We start from the raw sequence: 18975 nt of genomic DNA on the forward strand, positions 1-18975 counted from the left end.
TAGGCTTGGCCGGATATTACAGGCGATTTGTACTGCAATACAGCCAAATCGCCGCCCCACTGACGGACCTAACCAAAAAGAAACAGCCAAATGCAGTTCAGTGGACTGAAGAGTGTCAGAAGGCCTTTAACCAGCTTAAAGCGACACTCATGTCTGACTCTGTGCTAAGGGCCCCAGACTTTGACAAACCGTTCCTAGTAACCACAGATGTGTCCGAGCGTTGTGTGGGAGCAGTTTTAATGCAGGAAGGACCAAATCAAGAGTTCCATCCTGTTGTGTTTCTCAGCAAGAAGCTGTCTGAGAGGAAAAGCCACAGTCAATCAGTGAAAAGGAATGTTACGCCATTGTCTACACTCTGGAAAAGCTACGCCCATATGTTTGGGGATGGTGTTTCCACCTACAAACCAACCATGCTGCACTACAGTGGCTTCATACCGTGAAGGGAAATAACAAAAAGTTTATTCGGTGGAGTTTAGCTCTCCAAGATTTTGATTTCAACATACAACACATTTCAGGAGCTTCTAACAAAGTGGCTGATGCAATCTCCTATGAAAGTTTCCCAGAATCAACTGGTCCAAATCGCCCTTAAGATGTGGGAAATATTGTTAGTCTTTATACACTTAGTAGTATATTTAGAGATGCATGTGTCTTATTAACTCTGTTTTATCCTAGAGCTCCAGGAAGAAATCACAGCCAGTGTTTCACCCTATCTTTGATTTGGGGGCATGATATAAATATAAAGGGAAGGGTAACCACCTTTCTGTATACAGTGCTATAAAAACCCTCCTGGCCAGAGGCAACATCCTGTTACCTGTAAAGGGTTAAGAAGCTCAGCTAACCTGGCTGGCACCTGACCCAAAGGACCAATAAGGGGACAAGATACTTTCAAATCTTGGGGGGGCGGAGGCTTTTGTTTGTGCTCTTTGTTTATGTGTTTGTTCTCTCTTGGGACTGAGAGAGGCCAGACAGAAATCCATCTTCTCCAACCCATCCTAATCCAAGTTTCCAATATTGCAACCAGTATAGGTAAGCCAGGCAAGGCAGATTAGTTTATCTTTTGTTTTATGTGAATTTTCCCTGTGTTAAGAGGAAGGTTTATTCCTGTTTTCTGTAACGTTAAGGTTTTGCCCAAAGAGAGATCCTCTGTGTTTCAAATCTGAATACCCTATAAAGTATTTTCCATCCTGATTTTACAGAGATGATTTTTATCTTTCTTTTTTTTTAATAAAATCCTTCTTTTAAGAACCTGACTGATTTTTCCATTGTTCCAAGATCCAGGGGTTTGGGTCGTTGAGGATTTTGTAACCAATTGGTTAGGATATTATTCTCAAGCCTCCCCAGGAAAGGGGTGTGTAGGGCTTGGGGGGATATTTTTGGGGAAGACATCTCCAAATGTCTCTTTCCCTGTTCTTTGTTTAAAACACTTGGTGGTGGCAGCATACTGTTCAAGGTCAAGGCAAAGTTTATACCTTAAAAAGGTTTTTAACCTAAACTGGTAAGAATAAGCTTAGGGGGTCTTTCATGCAGGTCCCCACATCTCTACCCTAGAATTCAGAGTGGGGAAGGAACCCTGACAACCTCCCTGAAGCCTGGACTTAGGCACCTATCTCTGAGAGAGAGATGGGGCTCAACACACCCCTTGGCTTGGTATCTCCCATTGGCAAGGAGCCCCCTAACATGCTGGCTTTTGTGAATCACATTTTGAGGCACCTCTCTCCCCCTACTCATTGTATAGGGACCCTAAGGCACCACATTCAGGTTTTGTGAATCCCAGTAATTTTCTAGGGGCCTAGAAGTTAGACATGGCAATGCAAAGTATTGCCATGCCTACGTTTCTTTGGGAATCTAGCCCTGAGAGTTAGGACTCCTGGGTTCCCTTCTTGATTCTGCAGCTGACTAACCCGGTGATATTTTGGCAATTCACTTACCCCCTCTGGGTTTCATTTTACCCTTTTTTTCCAACGGATATAGCCAATTACAACCCTGGGGTGTTTGGAGAGTCTTGAACAGAAGTCAGTGCAAGTAGTAGTAATTATTATTATTAACTTGCTCACCCAACAGGGGTGTTTTGAGGTTTAATTAATGAGTGTCTGCAAAGTGCTTTGAGGGCTTCAGCTGAAAGATGCTATATAAAAGTCAAAAGTATTATCAGAAAATAATGGAAACATTTTATAAATAATAAAAGAAGGGAAACTTTGGTTTTAGAGGATGTATATTCCTCTGCCCACCCCCCCTCCTTCTGCTCCTGCTAGCTCTGCATCATTTCATATAGACATGGACGCCAATCTCAGCAAGTCCTATTGCCTGTCTCCTGTCACTCACCTGATTAAAGGTTCCACTTACATCCAAATGGTTAGAGCCAGGGCTCTGAGCCATTCATAAAACTCATATTGAAGGATTAGCTTTCACAAAGTTTGCCTTAATGATTATGCGCTCTATTGATCGGTGAGGGAAACTATAAAAATTGACACCAGAATAAACTTTGAAGGACTGCTCTTGCTCAGCAAAACTAGGATCAATTTGAATCGACCGGGATGGTAGGGAAGCAGGAGGGGGGGGGAGGGACCCTGTCCATTAGCTGGGTGCAATCCTGACCAGCTAACTGTCTTTTTCTCTCTTGTTCTGTGATCTCATAGCATCTCAGCGAGGGTTAGACTATAGACCCTGGGCTGAATTCTCTGTACATGTATAGAGTACATCCCTGCTACCCAGCTAGCCAATCACTTACCACTACTTTTGATTTAGGGATTTTTTTCCCTTTTAAAAATGTGATGAATTTATTGCTCACAAAAGCAAATAAATATTATTCACAGATTAAGGCTAGGAATAGTGCATACGGCACATCAGATAAATCATTGCATTCTCATGGCAAGCCAATGCTAGCCCACTATATTCCAACATCCAACTTCTGCTTAGCCAACTGCATTCAATTTTGGGTAGCCCACAGGAATTCCAGCATGCAACTGCTAATGACCACACTGCATTTAGATTTGCAATTTGCTCATGGCAGACTGCATTCCAACATGTAGCTGCTATGAATCCCATGCACTTCAATATGCGACTTTCGGCCAGCCCATTACATCAGGATATCCATTCCCAGCTCCTTGCATCCTACTGCTTGGTCAAGACCATTCAGTTGCATCCAGCCATCATCAGCCCATTGCACTCTAACATCCACCATTGCCAGATCACAATATTTAAGCTGGATGCTCTCCTTCGGCAGCCTGAAAACTGGACTTGTGGCATAACATACAGCTCCTTACTGTGCTGGTCTAGAGGTTGTAACTACACAACATTTGTTCTGGTTGGTACATTATCTTCCCACTGCATCTATCTGTTGCACTTCACCCAGAGGACAAGGGGCAGCAGAAACCTACTGTGAGGTTTTCCTGTGAGGTTTGCTTCAACAATTGGCTAACACGTTGATCCTCTTAATTAATGAGCAGGCCTTGGGAATTCTTGATAAGGGACATCTATGCAGACTTTATAAGTTCACTTATAGCACATACAGATATACCTTGGCTTGGAGCTTTCCTTCATGCAAAATATGCATTCTGCCAATACCTAATATCAGAAGCCCAAGTGACTCCCATTGGCTTCAGTAAGAGCTGACACAGACTTAATAGCTTCAGCTGTGGGACGGAGCTGGCAACATGATAGATAACACTAGAAATTTACCATTGGGAGTGAACTTTACACACGGGATGTAAGAGTCTGTTTCTTTAAGGAAAATGTTTCTTTAAGGAAATGTTGCAAAACCATCCTCTGAAAAAGCTGTTCCACCATAAGTGACGTGCATAATACAAACACCCCCTTTTATCTCCAAGAATCCCCTCTGAAAATGGAGGCATGCCAGAGATGCCATGAAGTCCACTAGGGACTTTGTTGTTGCTTCTGATTTTACGAGCAAGGTGCTCAGATCCTACGGCAATGGATGGCAGCATAAAACCAGTTGGTAGATAGATACTGAAAAGCATCACTGCAATGTATTTTTTCAGTCATGTGTTGTCCACCTTTCATAAAGTCTATAGACTCCAGAGACCACTCATCCCTAAGGCTGAGTGGGCAGAAACCCCTAAAACCAAAAAGTATGCATGAAACAAAGGTGTTCCAACATGAAGAGTGAAAAATGACTTGTGACGTGAAGGAGTTAGAGGGTATGAATACCTTTCGGATCATTAAGTAGAAAGCAGCTGTGTTCCAGAGTCATATTCATATAAATAGCTATCCTATTCCAAGGAGCATGTATGGGATCCAGTCCAGGTAAGAGGTGTTTTTTTCTCTTGCAAAGGGACTATACACAAAGTCCATTCCACATGGTAACTGGAATCCAGTTCAGGTCGTTGTCCTCTTTGTTGGAAGGGCATTCAAAGAATGAGTTTTTCCTTTGTGTGACAGTCTACATGCCATTATCAAATATTTCTCACCATGGAAAATGTGTGGATGGCCTGGTCCAAGTGGACAGTTAACAATGCATGGAGACGAAAGTGCCTAGATTGCCCTGGTAAGAGGGTCTATTTGAAGGGCTGGACTCTCCCAATTAAATGAGGAAATTAGAGCCATCCCTTCCATTAAGACAATTTCAGGGGCTGTAGAAGTCACGTAATTTCACAGTCAAGGTACGTAGATATTGCCACCTCAAAGATCTCCAACTGAGTCACAAGCTGTGGCCCAACTTCAATCCTCCACCTTTGAGTTATTCCTTTAACTCTTGAATACGCCAGCAAACCTCAGACAAGGACCACAGGCAGCATGCTGGAAGAATTCTTAGATCTCTTCAAGTCCAACAGAAGAATATTAAAGCGAAACAAATCAATAACTCAAATATTCCATTCAGCAAGAAAAATCCAGTCTGCCCAGACAGAAAAAGGAAAAAGAGAACTTGGTCATTTGGAAAGGCTGAGTATAATTTAAAAAAGTAGAACAACCTAGAGACTGGGTTTGGCTGGAAGTTAAAGCTAGATACATTCAAATGAGAAAATAGGCATTAAAAAAATCCAGCAAAGGTGATTGACCACTGGAACAAACTACCAAGGGAAGTGGTGGATCTCTTGATGTTTTCAAATCAAGAGTGGATGCCTTTCTGGAAGACATGTCAGCCAAACACAAGTCACTGAGCTCAATACAGAAGTAACTGGGTGCAGTGTTATGGCTTGTGAGACACAGGGGGTCAGACTAGATGATTTAATAGCTCCTTCTGGCCTTAAACTCTGTGAACCTATGGACACTGGGTTAATTCTATGTCTGTAATTGAAAAGCCAGATAAAGTACAGATCTGTACTGATCTATATGGTATAAATAAAGCCATAAAAGGGAACCTTCTCCAACAAAACCTGAAATGGAAACTAAATTCTCAAAAATAGGAATATTTGGAGTTGGGTATTTTGGTAAGCAGGAGTAGACAAGGCAACATAGTGTCTTTTAATACACTCCTTGGATGTTCTACTTTCATGCAAATACTCTTTGGTATTAGTTCTCTTCCCAGTGTATTTTTAAAAAGCAGTTGAATAAAGCTTTGAGGGATTACAAATGATATTTGTAATGGGGGATTTTCTAATTTGGGCTGGGGACCTAAAAATAAGTATATAAAAAAAATCTTAGGCAAGTTTTGAGAGGGCAAGAGAAATAGACCTATGCCTGAACTAAAAATAAAATAAATTGCTTCTAACAGAAGTAATCTATAATGGACATAAATTGAGTAAAGTTGGCTTAATTGCTGATCCAGATAAAATAAAAGCAATAGTTGAAATGCCCACTCTGCAATGTAAAAATGGATAGAAAGATTTATGAGGATGATAACTGATTTGGCAAAACACATTCCAAACATATCTCTGGTCAATAAATCCTCATGGAAATTGTTGGCATATGACATTGCTAGCATTGGCCAGACAGACATTAACAGGCATCTGAGTAGTTAAAGACATTTATCAACAACCCTGTGGATTTAAAATATGATGATGTGACCAAGCCAGCTGCATTGTCAGTGGATGCACCAATCTGTACCCGGCATTGAGCATCTGTCAGTGTTTCAGAAATTTGCAGTAGTGTGCCTTGCCCTGAGAGTGGCATCTGAACATTTTGATTTAGCACACAGGAGACTTTGTGCATGGGCACAATTGTTAGTATCCATTTGTTCTGAAAGAAACAAATAGACTCCTTTGAAATTCCCACCCTAGAGGATTTATTATGGGAATTAGGTGCCAAATCCCATTAAAACTGAATGGCAATTCCATGCCTAAATCCCTTAGGCTCCTTTGAAAATCTCAAACCTTAATTCCATCCCACATTGGGTGTTTTCTGCTTCAAAGTATCCCCCTTTACAATTCTTCTGTCCACCACACCTCAAACCCAGTGACACAATAATCATCAAGGGCCATCAAGTAAATAGCTGAAATGGAGAACATTGCAATGGTGAGCTGATGGCTGCAGGCTCCTTGGAATAATACAGGATTGTTTAGACTGGGAATGGGGGATGATCACAAAGAGAGGCAGCATTTGAGCTTTTGGGATGTCAGCAGATAATGGTGTGAATATTTATCTTTCTAAAGAGCCAAAAAAAAAAAAGTACACTCCCTTTTGCAGTTGCCAGTGATAATGGATGCTGTGTGAGCTAAAAATCCGGCAGTTAAAAGCAACATTTATTATCACTCTATCTCACACCAGCAAATTTATGATCCCTTCCAGATCTGAAACATCAAAGCAGGAAGGAGTAGCAGCCTTCTCAGACTATCCCTCCACACCCCCTTCTTCTTCTCACATAGATTGCTTCATTTTTTTTTTAAAGGGAAGCGGGCATTAAAACCAAAAACTCACCTTTGACCCTTCAAGGCTTCTCATAACTTACAAGGGCAAATAAGGAGCTGAAAGTTTTTCCTGCACCAAACCATAAATAATTCTTCCATGCATCCACAAATCACTCCAGGTTGGTGGCGTAAATAGTTATTTCTGGGTTTCTCCCTATGGGCAGGTCCTGGGGGAATTGTAGGTTGGGGGGTGGGTTAAAAAAAATTGCAAAAATGCCTTGCCCTCTACCCTCTGATCCAGACACTCCGGTATTTGTGTGTTTTATGCTTTATGATTCCCAGCATCTGAAGTTCACAACTTTTTAGGGAGTTCAAAGGTGAAAAGGTTGCCCCATATGTGCAATGACCTCCTCTGTGGGTCACAACAGGGTTTCAAGTTGGGACCTTTGACACTGAAAGCATGAGCCTGTGCCACTTGAGCTGGAGGAGCAGCTCCATCAGTTAGTAACAGCAGTAAACGTATCTTTTTATGTGGGTAGGCCACTAGAGGGGGACACGACACACACTGTACCCGTGTGTTACACATGTTCCTTAGATAAAGTTCACCCCAACCATCTGAAGTCTACCACAGTTCAATCTCTCTTCAGGTATCATCACTGGTTATAATGATAAATGGTAATGGGTTATCAGCAGGTTTTGAACAAATGCCCCTCAGGATCACTGAACAGACTTCTGTTTTAAAAGAAGTAACATTATTAGCTGGTAACAGAAGCAAGCTGTTGTCCTCTGATGGTCCAGCTACTAGGAGCGGGATACTATGCAAAGGTGGGTTATTTTTATCATGTTTATTATGGTCATTCCAAAGGACCAGCCAAGAATGGGGCCCTGGACAAATGCACACTAGTTGGCCCATCAAAAGGAGATGTGAGAGCACTCCATCCAGATATTACCTCACAGCACTGAAATACCATTACATGGTGATGCATTGTCATGGTGCAATGATTCATTTGCCCCCAAAATTTCATACTCTGCAAAAGAGACTTGTTGGATACAGGATTGCCCTGTGCAAAACAAGAGGATCCTGGGAAAAAACAACCGTGTGGTGGTCACACCCTTGTGGGAGGCCAAGGGCATGAAGGTAAAGGGGAAAGAGTAGAGAATGGCATGCTCGCAAATTTGGAGATGTACACATACCCACTTATATGAACTGACTACAGCCAAACATGGTCCAGTGCAGGGAGAAACCAGGGCCCCAAACTGCTCTCTGGTCTTACTACAAAAAATTCTAAAAGCCAGGGTACCAGGTGCTGGCCCAAATTTTCAAACCTGGGAGCCTAAAGTTAGGCTCTTAAATCCATCTTCTGACACCTAAAAAAAGTGGCCTGATTCTCAGAGGTACAGAGCACCCAGCAGCAGCCAATGATCCCAATGCACCTTTGAAAGTCAGGGCAGTTGTTTAGGAAATTGGAGTTTCTAAGGAGCCAAAGGGAGTTAGGTATTGGAGTTAGGGGCCAAACTCCCTTTGGCTCTTTCAAAACTCCCAGCTTTAGTGCCCAAATGTGGATTTACCCAGGTTTTAAATGTTTGGCCCCGGACTTCAAGCTTGTCTTCAGCTGCAGAAAGCTCCTCATATTCTAACCCCTCTATCACCCAGTCACTAGTTCACTGAGGAGGATCAAAGATCCAGACAGATATTTATTGGGAACCCAGTGGATAATGATGATGTATGATAAAATACTCAGAACTAACAAACTGCTTCCTCTGACTGCAGCCTCCTTATTTACAAAAAGAGTAGCAGGCACAGTCAGTAAACCGAGTGGCAATAACTTGCATGAATAAAAATATACAATTGCTGGAGACACCCATCTAAGAAACACATTAAGACTACTGACTTCTGGCCTCTTAATCTTTCTTGGGAGTTGGGTGATTTTTCTCATCCCCTTTTCACTCTCTCCCTTCTAGGGACTTTCATCCAAGCTACAAACACGCTGAACGCTCTCGCTGGACATTGCGCCTTGATTAGAGAGGATTAGGACTCTCCCTCGCAGTACATATTGGCTATGTTTACTGTGACAGGGTCGGGACAGATGGCTACAGGAGAGTAATAGAAGGCAGACATATTAGCCCCAGGTTAAGTAGGTCCCTTTTCTCTGGGTAAGGTAACAGGGAAGGTTCCACAACAATCAGGAGCCTTCTGGAGACAATTAAGACAGACAGGCTGATTAGAACACCTGCAGCCAATCAAGAAGCTGCTAGAATCAATTAAGGCAGGCTAATCAGGGCACCTGGGTTTAAAAAGGAGCTCACTTCAGTTTGTGGTGAACGTGTAAGGAGCTGGGAGCAAGAGGCATTAGGAACTGAGAGTGAGAAGTTGGAGGACTGAGGAGTACAAGCATTATCAGACACCAGGAGGAAGGTCCTATGGTGAGGATAAAGAAGGTGTGGGGAGGAGGCCATGGGGAAGTAGCCCAGGGAGTTGTAGCTGTCGTACAGCTGTTCCAGGAGGCACTCTAGACAGCTGCATTCCACAGGGCCCTGGGCTGGAACCCGAAGTAGAGGGTGGGCCCCGGTTCCCCACAAACCTCCCAACTCCTGGTCAGACACAGGAGGAGTGGACCTGGACTGTGGGTTCACGAAAACAGCCAAACTGAGGGCTGCCGTGAAGCTCCAAGGCAAGCAAATCTGCCAATAAGTGCAAGACCCAACACAGGAGGAACTTTGTCACACTACATTGTAAACCCAGGTCTGTGAACTTAGTGTTTCCAAGCCCATGCTTGAGAGTCCACTCTGCATTGTAAATCTCACAGCCGTGCTAACACGTCCATACTGCACTACACAGACCTCCCAACCAGGTCCGCAGCTTGTGCTGCGTCTACATTGCAAAGTGACAGGGCTTGGACCCAAGTCTCAGTGGGACTTGGGCTCTGACCTACCACCTTAGCAGGGTTTTAGTGCTTGCAGACCAAAGTCAGACTGATTTGTGTGTAGCTGGAAGGGGGACTGGGGCTCAAACATGAGTCAGGGCCTGGGCTTTGGGAACGTCTGCACTGCAATAAAAGACCCACAGCATGGCCATGGCTGACTTGGTCTTGCAGGGATTGGGCTGCAGGGCTAAAAATTGCCGTGTAGACGTTCGGACTTGGGCTGGAGCACAGACTCTGAAACCCAGCAACGGGGGAGGGTCTCAGAGCCTAGGCTCCAGCCCAAGCCAAAATGTGTGCACTGCAGCCCCACAGCCTGAGCCAGTTGACCCAGACTGATATACAATGCTGTGTAAAATACCCAAAGACCTCATTACCATAGTACCCCTGCACCAATGACTTATTCTCATGATCTCCCTGTAGGAAAGTGTTATTACGCCCATTTCACAGATTCTGTGCCTTAGTTCCCAGAGATTAAACACCCATGATCACAATAGAATCCACTGTCAGAGCCAGGAATTGAACCTACCTCTCCCTTCAGCAGCCCAGACCAGTACCTTAACTACAAGACCATCCTTCCAAACCTCACAAGGCCTATACATATACTACTTCTGTGGGGTTCAAAAGGATGCAGGCAGCAGCCAGTAAAAAGCTCCTGCTGGCTCAGAGCCAGAACCTGTCTGGCACACTGCATTCAGGGAGCAGGTTTCTGGTTTCAAAAGGAGCCAAGGTGAAGTTGCTTTCCATCAGTCACAGCCTTTTTAACAAAACGGAGAGATTTTGTTAAAAATCTCCTACTAGTAAAGCCATAAATCAGGACATCTCCTGAGGTTCTTTTTTTCCCCTTTCGGGTTAGCGTGCCCTCCCTCCCCTTTCCATCCCTCCAGACCTGCTTCATAAACATTAGCTTTCAAGCATCTCTCCCCCAGAGGAAATATCATAAACATCATGTTAAATATTTAGAGCAGAAAACCACCTCGTTTTTCTAGCTACATAAAAACTACCTTGCAAGGGTGCATTTTTGGTTCTTACTTATTTATTTTCTTTCCTTTTGCAGATCATTTCAATAATCAAGGAAGTGTCAGTTGTCAGTCCCCTATCACAGTGGTGTTAAATGCTCCCCCAACCTCGGCATAGGCAGCACCGCTGGATGGCTCATGTATGGCAATTTCCGGCAATACGACAGCTGAAAAGCCTGAAGCCTAGCGCGGATGCCCTTGCTGGACTACAGAGGTGGGGGAAATGCAGGTGCCCTGAACTGTGACAGCTGCCTCAAAATATCCTGCTTGGTGCGGGATTTTTGCAGGCCAAGTATGGTCAACATTGTATAGTTATAAGGCCTAGAAGGAGAATTAAGCTACAGAGAACTAAGGCCACTTTACTTCTGAATGAGGGCATCCACTCAGGGAGTTAATGTGCTTTAACATCACATCTTTAGTTAATGCATCTTATCTTCCCTGAGTATCTCCATATAGACAAACCCCCAAGACTCATTGGTTGAGTGGCTGTATGTCGGTCTAAGTATCCAACCAGCAACAAGATTGACTTGTGTTAAAGGAAAAGGACTGGTGACTCTAGGCCTGATCCAAGACTCCTTGAAGGCAATGGTGGTGTCAGAGGTGGGGAAGGGGTGTGTCTTTCCACTGACTTCCGTGGGAACAAGATCAGACCCTGTACAAACAACACTGCATCGGGTGTCATTTCCTACAGTCTGATCTTTACACTGCTTTGAAAACTCCACAATGTTTCACCAAATCATAAGGGCTAGAGATGAAGACTCATTAGATGATGGGTCCCAAGCTGTATGACCCTGATCCTGTGCATAATACATTGTCTGGTACTTTATGCAGTCTAATTGTAAAAGTCACAGCTGATGAGGCTTCTGTTACTTCCCTTGGGAGACTATTTCACAGTAAATTGACTGTTGGAAGGTTTTTCCATGATACTCTAATTGAATTTTCCCTTTCTTAATCCCAGCCCATTGCTCTTACCATTCCCTCTCTCTGTGTTTACACCCTTCAAATTCTGCTACCTTATATTCCCACTACACGTCACTTATCCAGACTGTATATATTTAATTTTTAATCTTTCCTCATGAATCAGTGCTGCTCCCTAGTCATTTTGTTGCTCTGTTCTGAATTTCAATTTTTTGGTAACACCGTGCCCCAAACTGAATGCAGTATTGCAGATATAATTGCTCCAAAGCCATAAAAGAAGGAATTATAGGATGTGATGCCTTTATTTATGCAGCTCCAAATTACGTTTTTCTTCTCCTTCTTCCATATTATATTGCTAATTCATGTCTAATTTGCTTTCCACCATCACCCTTGCATCTTCCTGGTTGATTTGCCCCTGTGCAAAGGGGCTAGGACAATGACTTTGCAAACTTGACTCAAAATAGATCCTCTTTCAGTATTGGGGAGCCTTGAAAGGAAGCTGTGGCTAGAGCTAGTCAGGAATTTTTTTACAAAATGTTTTTTTCCCCATTGGAAAATGCTGATCTGTTGAATTTTTAGAACTCAAAAATTCTCCCTGAATGAGGAAAATCATTTCCCATGCAGTTCTCTCCTGTTTCTGTTAGCCAGGGCCCAAATTAATGACTTGTGTTTTAGGAGCCAGAAGTTGAGATAGAATATTATGACTGGTTTCAGAGTAGCCGTGTTAGTCTGTATTTGCAAAAAGAAAAGGAGGACTTGTGGCATCTTAGAGACTAACAAATTTATTTGAGCATAAGCTTTCGTGAGCTAAGTGCTGTAGCTCACGAAAGCTTATACTCAAATAAATTTGTTAGTCTCTAAGATGCCACAAGTACTCCTTTTCTTTTTGCAATATTATGACTGACTCAATTGGTCATTCACTGACTTCTGAGCATAACATGGTTAAACATTGCTCTGTGCTGGGGATAGGGAGTCCATTTCTGCTATTCATGTTCACATTGGGTAGTATCTTACTCTGAGTGGCCCTGTTTTCAAAGGAAGGTGTTACTCAGTAGGAGTTTGAATGGAAGCAACGAGTCTTGGGTAGGAATAGAAATTGCAAGAAAGAATCAGGGATTTTGCTTTGAAGGTGCATCTTGTCTCCTTTTGCTTCTGAACCTGTTACTAACAAAAGCAGCTTTATATGATTATCCACCCTGCAGTCCTCAGGCTTGGCTAATAACACACAAGATCATATTGTCCTTTGACTCTCTAGAGTTATCTTCTAGATGGATCAGAAAGGTCAAAACGGACCCACGGGTGGACACATTTAGAGGAATATTGGAGAGAGCCATGTCAAGCCTTCCCCCAGGGTAGTCCACCAGCTTTTTCCTGGAAGGTATCCACCAAGATCTTAAAATGGCATAAGGATAGAAATCTGACTTCTTGTTCAGAGAAAATGAAGTTATCCTGAATTATGTATAAGGAGCCTAGAGATTTTACTGCAAAATTAGAGACACAGGAAGACAGATACTCTAAAAATTTATAGGAAATTCAAGCTCTAAACCTGCTAACAGAAAGTGGCTTTTTTTTTCAGAATGGCTGCTCTACTGATGTTTTCTTCAGGGACTGTATGAACATCATTGTCCTCTGGTCAGTTTAAGCAGTGTACTGTATATGTGTCATTTTTAAAACGTGAAATCTTTGAAGCATTTCTGGATTGAAGTCATCTTGCCAATGTAACACACTGCCCCTGAATGGCGCTGCATGGTCAATTACAGATGGTAAACCACATGCTGGAAATCTACCAATCCTGGGTGCCCACAAAAGCCAAAAATTAAAAGGGTGTATCCTCAGTGGATGGCCAGCCTCTCCTGAGACCCTGCCTTCCCCTGTGGGGTTTTCTTAAAGCTTTCAAATGCACGGCCAGCTACATCTTGAGCAGAGCTGGCCAGTGATCTAGGAAACTCTTCAATTATAGATGAGCGCCAATAAACAGCCAGTGATTTGCTGGAAATTATTAGATGTAAATAATTGAGAAGCAAGGAGCTGGCCCAGAGGTACCCTTCTCTCTTGCTGATTCATCTTAATGCATTTCCTTGATGCAACTCCCTACTGTGTACCTACTGCTGTAGGGAGCAGTGAGATAATACTCCTTGAAGAATATGCTGACCAGCGAGTACATATTGTTATAAATATATGAACAAATGCCAAATTGAAAGGCAAAAGAGGGTGAAAAGGGTTAACTCACTGGGCCTGATTCTCATCTCACACCACTGTACACTGGTAGAAATTCCCCTTCAGTTGCTGGGGTTACCGCATTGTCAACAGGAAAAAAAATTAGATCTGGGGAGAAGAGCTTGGATAGGCAAGTGCTGATCATTCTTGTGCCTTACTCAGTGAGGTCTTTAAACAGGAGGTTCTGATCTCTATAATTCAAGGAGATTAGTCCTCAGTCATGTAATGGTCTGTGATTCAGACAGGGTCTTTCTGAGAGTGGAAAGGGTTAGCTTTGGAGCCTGGCCTTCCATTCTAGACAGACTCGTTCTAGGATAACAATTTCAGGGAGCATTTCAAGGGAGATTAGCCCCCAGGTGATGCAGACAATTCCAACTTGGAGCAATGGCTGCAGGGCACAGACTGCGGTACTGCATCCAAGGAGATGAGGCGGGAGCACTCAGTCACAGACAGTGAGGCCTAAGGGCAACAGTTTTGGAGAGCAAAATGGTTTGCTTTCAGGCAATAAATCTCCTGTTTCTGACTGTTGGGGTCTGGGACAGTTCCGGAGGGAAAAGAAAAATCAAAAGACCAAACCAGTATTCTCACTTCTGTGACATTCTCTGAAAAGTTTGTAATAAGAGATTATTACATTGGAGGCAATAAAACATTTCTCTGCTACAGGGTTGGAGGTGATGAGAAACACAAGTAGAAGAAGTGCAGACAAGAATATAGGAATTGTCATACTGGAGGAGACTCAAGGTCCAGCCTGTCTCTGACAACAACCAGTATTTTAGAGGATGGTACAAGAAACACTGTAATGGACAATTATGGATAAACCTATCCACAGGGGAAGTTTCTTCCTAGCCTCCACCATGCCTCATGCCTTGAAGCATGAAGATGCATATCCCTTACACATGTTTATCCTGTTTAGCGTAACTGTGGATGTTCTCATTATCCATACAGAATTCCAATCCTACTAAGCAGTTGGCCTCAATAATAATGTATAGCAAAGTTTTCCACTGGCTAAATAATGCCCTGTATCAAAAAGTACTCCCTTATTGCCTTCATTTTTATTGAGTCACCTTGCTCTTGCATTAAGCAAGAATGCCTGAGTTACCTCCTCCACATCATTCATCATTGTATGCACCCATATCACATCCAAGACAGCTAGGCTAATGCAGAAAACCTTTTGCAGTAGCTATTTGCTCATGTGTGTTAATGAATTCACTTTGAGTGTGTTTGTGCCCCCTTTTGTACTTAGTGTCCAAGAGCATTAGTGCAATTGAATATAGAAGCATAAATACTTGTGGATGGTGAAACTGGCCTCCTCTCACCACCACCCTCAGACCAACCCCAAGGCTTATATACCTCTTCTGCCTCCAAAACAGGGTCCAAGTGGGACTTCCCTAAGGAATAGACTCTGTGCTGGTCCTTGGCCCATAGGTGAATTGCACACAAACAGTGAAGATCCCAAATATTTGTGCCAAGCAAAATTTTAAATACGCACCAGAAATCTGATAAGAGTTACACACACACACAGCTGGGGAGCAGAAGCTGTATCATGTAACTTAGGGTGACCAGATGTCCCGATTTTACAGGGACAGTCCCAATATTTGGGGCTTTGTCTTATATAGGCTCCTATTCCCCACCCCCACCCCCGTCCTGATTTTTCACACTTGCTGTCTGGTCACCCTATGTAACTTGTGTGATCAGTCACAACCATGCAATACGGTTTGAATAGCATGCCACAAAATAAGCCAAATTCAAATTCTGAACACCATAAAATTGCAATCTGCCTGGAGACATCCCCTAGAGAATAGTAAGCAAACAAGCAAACAGGTTAAATAGGGAGAATAGGTCTTTCACTACTACATATTCACCCTGCCCAAATTCCAGAGCATACCTCTTATCTGCCTAATCATGTCTATTCAGTGATTGACATTTATAATGGTTTCCTTACACAATAGCAGCACACATTCTCTGCAGCATCTACCACTCCTGTGCCTTGCACCGGTACTTCATTCTTGTCCCCTGGGGGTCGTGCGATGTAGTTCAAGGTTTGTCATGCATGCCGCAAGAAGTTATAGCTACAGGGACACAAATCATAGAATCATAGAATATCAGGGTTGGAAGGGACCCCAGAAGGTCATCTAGTCCAACCCCCTGCTCGAAGCAGGACCAATTCCCAGTTAAATCATCCCAGCCAGGGCTTTGTCAAGCCTGACCTTAAAAACCTCTAAGGAAGGAGATTCTACCACCTCCCTAGGTAACGCATTCCAGTGTTTCACCACCCTCTTAGTGAAAAAGTTTTTCCTAATATCCAATCTAAACCTCCCCCACTGCAACTTGAGACCATTACTCCTCGTTCTGTCAAGACCATTACTCCTCGTTCTGTCATAAAAGAACAATAAAAGAAATAAAAAGAAATAAAAGAACAATAAAAGAACATTTATGGTATCCCTCCTGTAGGATTGGGTTCAGAAGGCCTGAGCAAAGTTCCAGTCCAGTGCTGAGTCTTGGGTGCTCCTGGTCATCTTTGGCGCCAGTGAAATTTCCCCAACAAACCCCTCCAGTGCCCTCTTCTGCCGCTCTCTCCAAAGCCACACAGAGCGACCACCTCCCCACTTAACTAGCTAGCAGCCTCACTCCTTATTCCCAATGCAGAGTCACAAGCCCCAGTACTCACAGCCCCATACAGCTCGGGCGATTCCTCCCTGGCACAGTGCTCCTCGTGGCTCATGTCCTGGGGTGTCCCTGATCGGCCGCCCTGTCCTTCCCAGGCTTCAGGCATGTTCTCTGCAGTTTCACTTTGCAAGGGCCTGCAGGCTGCAGCCCTTCTCCCTCTCTCCCTGGCTCCAGAGCCCCACCTGGAGTTTCCCTCCTTTCTCTCACTGCTCCCCTTCCCCGCTTAGGGAAAAGATTTAAAGGAGCCATGCTCTCTAAACCCCAAGGGGTTACACTCTCCCTGGCCCAAAAGCAATAATCCTTGATATCCCCATCAAGGAGGGCAACACTACACCATGGATACCCAGCAGGAGACCCAGGGCCCCCATTCATCAGGAGCATTCCCATCATCCATCCCACAGGACCCCGAGGGGTGGAAGAGGTTTCCCATGAGGCAACTCACCCCTCATGGCACCCCAGAGATCTGTAGCTCACTGGGTTCCCCTAAACGATCATACGTCCGCACACACCTGGGCTTCCCTTCCCTAGAGGAACATCTGACCGGGAAAACAGAGAAGTCTGCTGCTTGCCAGGGGCTAAGATTCGTGATGTGACGGAGAGACTGCCGAGACTCATCAAGCCCTCGGATCTCTACCCCTTCCTGCTTCTCCACATGGGCACCAATGATACTGCCAAGAATGACCTTGAGCAGATCACTGCAGTCTACGTGGCTCTGGGAAGAAGGATAAAGGAGTTTGAGGCGCAAGTGGTGTTCTCGTCCATCCTCCCCGTGGAAGGAAAAGGCAGGGGTAGGGACTGTCGAATCGTGGAAGTCAATGAATGGCTACGCAGGTGGTGTCGGAGAGAAGGCTTTGGATTCTTTGACCATGGGATGGTGTTCCATGAAGGAGGAGTGCTGGGCAGAGACGGGCTCCACCTAACGAAGAGAGGGAAGAGCATCTTTGCGAGCAGGCTGGCTAACCTAGTGAGGAGGGCTTTAAACTAGGTTCACCGGGGGAAGGAGACCAAAGCCCTGAGGTAAGTGGGGAAGCGGGATACCGGGAGGAAGCACAGGCAGGAACGTCTGTGAGGGGAGGGCTCCTATTTCATACTGAGAATGAGGGGCGATCAGCAGGTTATCTCAAGTGCCTATATACAAATGCACAAAGCCTTGGAAACAAGCAGGGAGAACTGGAGGTCCTGGTGAAGGCAAGGAATTATGACGTGATTGGAATAACAGAGACTTGGTGGGATAACTCACATGACTGGAGTACTGTCATGGATGGATATAAACTGTTCAGGAAGGACAGTCAGGGCAGAAAAGGTGGGGGAGTAGCACTGTATGTAAGGGAGCAGTATGACTGCTCAGAGCTCCAGTATGAAACTGCAGAAAAACCTGAGTGTCTCTGGATTAAGTTTAGAAGTGTGAGCAACAAGAGTGATGTAGTGGTGAGAGTCTGCTATAGACCACTGGACCAGGGGGATGAGGTGGATGAGGCTTTCTTCCGGCAGCTCGCAGAAGCTACTAGATTGCACGCCCTGGTTGTCATGGGCGACTTTAATCATCCTGATATCTGCTAGGAGAGCACTACAGCGGTGCACAGACAATCCAGGAAGTTTTTGGAAAGCGGAGGGGACAATTTCCTGGTGCAAGTGCTGGAGGAGCCAACTAGGGGGAGAGCTTTTCTTGACCTGCTGCTCACAAACCGGGAAGAATTAGTAGGGGAAGCAAAAGTGGATGGGAAACTGGGAGGCCGTGACCATGAGTTGGTCGAGTTCAGGATCCTGACACAGAGAAGAAAGGTAAGCAGCAGAATACGGACCCTGGACTTCAGGAAAGCAGACTTTGACTCCCTCAGGGAACTGATGGGTAAGATCCCCTGGGGGAATAACATGAGGGGGAAAGGAGTCCAAGAGAGCTGGCTGTATTTCAAAGAATCCCTACTGAGGTTACAGGGACAAACCATCCCGATGTGTCGAAAGAATAGTAAATATGGCAGGCGACCAGCTTGGCTTAACAGTGAAATCCTTGCGGATCTTAAACATAAAAAAGAAGCTTACAAGAAGTGGAAGATTGGACAAATGACCAGGGAAGAGTATAAAAATGTTGCTCGGGCATGTAGGAATGAAATCAGGAGGGCCAAATCACACCTGGAGCTGCAGCTAGCAAGAGATGTTAAGAGTAACAAGAAGGATTTCTTCAGGTATGTTGGAAACAAGAAGAAAGCCAAGGAAAGTGTGGGCCCCTTACAGAATGAGGGAGGCAACCTAGTGACAGAGGATATGGAAAAAGCTAATGTACTCATTGCTTTTTTTGCCTCTGTCTTCACGAACAAGGTCACCTCCCAGACTGCTGCGCTGGGCAACACAGCATGGGGAGTAGGTGGCCAGCCCTCTGTGGAGAAAGAAGTGGTTAGGGACTATTTAGAAAAGCTGGACGTGCACAAGTCCATGGGGCCGGATGCGTTGCATCTGAGAGTGCTAAAGGAGTTGGCGGCTGTGATTGCAGAG

This window comes from Lepidochelys kempii, chromosome 15, assembly GCF_965140285.1.
Source record: "Lepidochelys kempii isolate rLepKem1 chromosome 15, rLepKem1.hap1, whole genome shotgun sequence".
Taxonomy (NCBI): Eukaryota; Metazoa; Chordata; order Testudines; family Cheloniidae; genus Lepidochelys; species Lepidochelys kempii.